This window comes from Camellia sinensis, chromosome 3 (assembly GCF_055761805.1).
Source record: "Camellia sinensis isolate YWXY chromosome 3, ASM5576180v1, whole genome shotgun sequence".
Taxonomy (NCBI): Eukaryota; Viridiplantae; Streptophyta; class Magnoliopsida; order Ericales; family Theaceae; genus Camellia; species Camellia sinensis.
Window position 1 is genome coordinate 106,054,246 of NC_138963.1, and position 6,000 is coordinate 106,060,245.

Genomic DNA, 6,000 nt, shown 5'->3' on the forward strand with positions numbered 1-6,000 from the left:
TCTCACATTTGAGCTTCTGTATTTTATAAATTAACTTAAGGAGTTAACCCATGCAACTAGAAGTCAACACCTAATTAGTGAGAGTTGGGTTGTAAGTAAGGACTTGACTGCTTTGGTCATGATGTCGACCCCAAACACGAAATGTTATAATTGCACTATAAATGTGTTATTTGTGCATTTCGCCGCCATCCACTAGTCCCCTCCTACCTTCTACACCTCCTTTGTCACTTCAACTTCTCCTTCACCTACCTTTATCTTGATATGTTTTAAAGTTGCCAATCCCACTCGTATTTGCTATAATCAAGGTTTTAAAAAGTAGCTGCAACCATTACATAACGATTGTAGTGGTTACTATCACCCGTTATGACTGCTATAATGGTATGACAAAAATTCATAACTGTAACGGTCACCACTGTCACATAAAGTCTGGAACGGCCATTACATTGCCGTTACAACACCGTTACGACTATTATGCTTCTATTTTTAATTTTTTTTATAAATTTTGAATATAATGCTGTTTTCTCTTTTTATTTTATAGTTACATAGAATATAAGTAAAAACATTATCTAGACATGTTTTGAATGTCTAATATTCAAGTTATACAAGATTTCATTATTTTTTCACATAATTATTGTCACACCCCAAATCCAGGTATGACCGGCCGTGGCCTATAGAGACTTAGGCCAAGGCACACGTAAGCTTAAATACAAATCCATAAACACATTGAATAACTATACTATAGTCCAATAATAAATAACCAAAACTCAATCCAGTGGCATGCTATAATTATAAACGGCAAAACCAACCGTAATCAATACCATCCAAACTTATGGGATATAAATAGCCTACATATCAAAATAATCCTAAATGAACCCCTAATAAAAATAAAAATAAATATGCACAACTTGACATAATAATCTAAAACAAAATAAATGAATGTTCTAGAGGTCCATACAATTGAGTCCCCGCTACACCATGAGTCCACTCTAAGTCCTTCTAACACCTGGAACTGATAAACAACTAAGTCAGCTGATAGCTCAGTGAGTAGTAACATGTATAGCATATACAGTTTTGAAAACATGGATCAATTCCAAAATAATATATATATCACAGAAACTAAATTGACATACAGTTTGCTAAGGATAATCTATTTCAAAAAGAAGGTTCCACAATTCAATAGTTAAAATACTCATGTCTCTCAAAAACATGATAAATGACATTTTTCACTTAAAACAGATTACAACATGAATACCAATAATTTTCTGGATACCAAGAATAACAAGTAACATGCCACACAATTCTCAAGACAATAAACGTGTTGCATCCAATATCGAACCAAGAGTCATCCTCGGGGTGGCGACTCAGGCCTTTTCTCTAAGACGATCCGATTGAAGGTCACCTAGCCTAGCCTAGGTCTTTTCCTTATAATCGTTGAGCACTAGAGTCATCATGGCCTAACCCGGATCTGTTCCTAGTGGCCAGAGTCACTACACACAGTGAAATAATTTCCATGGACTAAAATACACAAATGGTCCCGATAATCAATACAATTCAGTTTCGCAAAACATGGTAGTTCACCATTATAAACATGAGACCATAACAAATAGTTCACAGTATGTCAAGTTTACACATGTTTCAAAAATAATTTAATTCCATCGATAATATAATAATTTATCAACACAGCTTAGTCTTGAAACAATAGTTAAAATTTCCAACAATTCAGAGTAGGGGAACACTTATAAAAATATGTAGCATGCAACTGACTCACCTGAAAATGGAATAATATAATCCTCGAATAGAGTATAAAAGGCCAACTAGTGCCCTAAACCAAGTATGAAAATTATACGTCACTACTAATTTAAAAATACTAAAGAGAATAATAAACTAAGTACCCTACACTAAAGCGCACTAACACAGCTCAACCCCACTCACTATTACTCTTAAATATTACTTAAGCTCATGTTCTTCAAGATCTAAAATTACCCAAGACATGGGTTCAAATCAAAACTTAAGTAAAAGTAACTTCTTCTTTTTTTTTTATCAGCAAAAGGAAACAAATTTATTGATATCAATAAACAGAATACATCAATAAAGCAAGGGCGAAGAGCAACGAGTTTTAAATCAATAAAACAGAGTTTTAAATACGTTTTTCCAATCTATTCGCCAACTTTGAAAATTAAAAACCCACTCCACACTGTTCGAAAAATCTCAAAACCCTCCAGCTATCAACCAATATATCCTAAGTTTCAAACCCAATTGGTTTCACTTAATTTGCTTATCAAGATAATTATTTATAATTAATTATGCCCAAACAAGTTGTTTTCTACAACACTTTAAAGAAATTAATGGTTCTCTTAGTATACACGAGCAATAAATGCAAGGCCAAAAATGTAATAAACTAGACTCGTAACCGGTTCTAATGACGTTAATTTCAAAATTTTTGGATTTATACCCAAAGAGAACGACACTTCCGAAGGTATTGTTTTAAACCAATTTCTAGACAGATTTAAACGCACCAATTAATATAGATTTTGACTCCCAAAAATCATGAGAAAATTCTGATATGCAATTCAATATGTAATTAATCTATTGTAAAAATTTTAGTACAAAATTCATTTGTTTGATATGATTCCTCGATTTTTAAAGTTTGTGATTCTATGCAAAATTTTTGGACTAAGAATTACATCCATTCTTTATACATAAATTTAACTCCTCAGATTTCTTAACAGTATATATATATACAAAATACATACACCTACAACCTCTCCATCAATGAATTAAATCATGATATAAAATAAGGATAAAGAACAAAAATAAAATAAAGAAGAAAGCTAGAATCCTACCACACAACCAAAAGTTCTTCTTTGATTGCAACTTTTTTTTTTTCTTCTCTTTCAATCTCTCTCCCGTTAGTGTGGCTGCTGCCGCTGCTATGTGTGGTGAACAAATAATATAGTAAGGTTTGTGTTTATTTTATTTTATACTAGTGGTGGGCACACATAGGTCAAATAAATAGATAAATATACAAAATACATATATAAGTTATATGCAACTCAAATTGTAAAAGCCTTATGTAATAATTTTGTGGTCTAAAGTTTAAGTCACACCCTCTTCTCTATTTTTTTTTATATTAAATATTGTCTCTAAGTTGAAGACTTTCACCATAAATTTATTGTAGGTTCAAAATTAATTAAAAGACCCTTCAAATTTTTAATTTGCACTTTAAGATTCACCATCAAAATATTTGAGATTGTAAAATTATTATTATTTAATTATTTACTTAATTTGTATATTCGGATTCTCACAATTATGTTTGAATATTAACTTATATCTATTAATTTTATGTTAAATTTATTGAACAAAACTTAAATTTCATGTTATGTACTTTTTTATTAGTATTATGTTCACATTTTGTATTTTGAACTTATGTGAGACTATTATTTTTAGTATTAAACATAGGGAGCTTTTTTGATAAATACACTTTCTAAGAGCTTTATTCCATCCAACCCATATTCTTTTTGGCTATTCCATTAGGTCTTATTTGAGATAAGAAGACCAAAATACCTTTTTCATCTACTTATGTTCCATTTAGTTTACATTATTTTCATATGTTTCAATAAGTCCTATGGGTGACATAATTATCAAAATACCCCTAATGTAAATGTTCACACTGTCAATATGAATGTTTATATCGTCAATGTGTAGGGGCCCGGCCCATGTCGATCCTCGTGGGTGCTCGGAAAAATTCGATTCGGGCCGGGGCAGGTCCGGCCCGTTGACAATGTGAATATTCGCATTGACATATTAACATTCACATTAATAGGAGTGTAAAATTGGCCCGCATCCCGTGGCGACGCGAAACCCGCTCGTGGCACATAGGCGGCCCGGGGCGGGCCCGGTTCAGCCCGTTGACAATGTGAATATTCAAATTGACATGTTAACATTCACATTGATAAGAGTACAAAATTGGCCCGCGGCCCATGGGCGACCAAAAGCCCGGTCCGGCCCGTTGACAATGTAAATATTCACATTGACATGTTAACATTCACATTGATAGGAGTGTAAAATTAGCCCGCGCCTCGTGGCTGCCCGAAATCTGCCCACGGCCCAGCCTGTTGACAATGTTAATATTCACATTGACATGTTAACATTCACATTGATAAGAGTATAAAATTGGCCAGCGGCCTAGGGCGGGCCCGACCCGACCCGTTGACAATGTGAATATTCGTATTGACATGTTAACATACACATTGATAAGAGTATAAAATTGGCCCGCAGCCCGTGGGTGGCCCGATGCCTGACCGCAGCCCGAGGCGGGCTTGGCCCGACCCATAACAATGTGAATATTCACATTGACATGTTAGCATTAACATTGATAGAAGTGTAAAATTTGTCTGCTGCCCGAAGCCTGCCCGCCGCCCGGGGTAGGCCCAGCCTAGCCCGTTGACAATGTGAATATTCACATTGACATGTTAACGCACATTGATAGGAATGTAGAATTGGCCCGCGACCCGTGGGCTGCCCGAAGCCCGCCCACGGCCCAGGTCAGGCTCGTTTGGGTCCAGGCCCGAGCATGTCCGAGACCCTAGGCTAGGGCCTAGGCCATCACTTTGAAGCCTGGCCCAGCCCATCAGCCCGCTTAAGGCCCATTCAAGGCTCGGTCCGAGGCCCAGCCCGGCCGAAGCGCAATGTCTTTTTTTGTGGAAAATAATAAAATTTTGGTAGAAAAAATTAAAAAGAATTAAAAAAAATGGTCAGGCCAGGTCCGCCCAAGCCCGACCTATGCTCGAGACTAGGCTTAGGCCCACCTGCCCAACCCGAGGCTCGATCCATCAGCCCGTCCAAAGCCCTAATACCCTTGTGCCAGGGCTAGGGCCTGGGCCTAATTTTTTGGCCCATGGGCAAGGCCGGCCCGGATTTTTTCGAACACCTACGAGGCTCGATATGGACCGGCCCGGGCCTCTACGCATTGATGATATGAACATTCACGTTATGGGTATTTTGGTAATTATGTCTCCCATAGGACTTATTGAAACATAAGAAAATAATGTGGACTAAATAGAATATAAGTAGATAAAAATAGTATTTTGATCTTCTTACCTCAAATAGGACTTAATGGAATAGTCAAAAAGAACGTAGGTTGCCAGAAGCCCGCCCGGGGCTCAGGAAAGGCTCGTTTGGGCCCGGGCTCAAGCCTAGTCCGAGACCCTAGGCTAGGGCCTGGGCCATCACTTTGAAGCCCAGCCCGGCCCAGCCCATCGGCCCGGTTAAGGCCCATTCAAGGCTCGGTCAGAGGCTCGGCCCGCGCCGAGGCCTAGTGTCTTTTTTTGTGGAAAATAAAAAAATTTTGGTAGAAAAAATTAAAAAGAATTAAAAAAAAATGGCCAGGCCCGCCCAAGCCCGACCCAAGCCTGAGGCTAGGGCCAAGCCCATCGGCCCGAACCCAAACAAGCCTGCCCTGGGCCATGGGCAGGCTTTGGGCAACCCACGGGCCGCGACCCAATTCCACATTCCTATCAATGTGCATGTTAACATGTCAATGTGAATATTCACATTGTCAACGGGTCGAGCCGGGCCAACCCTGGGCTGCGAGCAAGCTTCGGGCAGCGGGCAAATTTTACACTCCTATCAATGTTAATGTTAACATGTCAATGTGAATATTCACAATGTCACGGGTCGGGTTGCGGTCGGACTTCGGGCCGCCCACGGGCTGCGGGCCAATTTTACACTCTTATCAATGTGAATGTTAACATGTCAATGTGAATATTCACATTGTCAACGGGCCAGGTCGGGCCCGCCCTGGGCCACTGGCCAATTTTATACTCTTATCAATGTGAATGTTAACATGTCAATGTGAATATTCACATTGTTAACAGGCTCGGTCGGGCCCATCCCGGGCCGCCCACGAGTCGTGGGCAGGTTTCGGGCAGTCACGAGGCGCGGGCTAATTTTACACTCCTATCAATGTGAATGTTAACATGTCAATGTGAATATTCACAT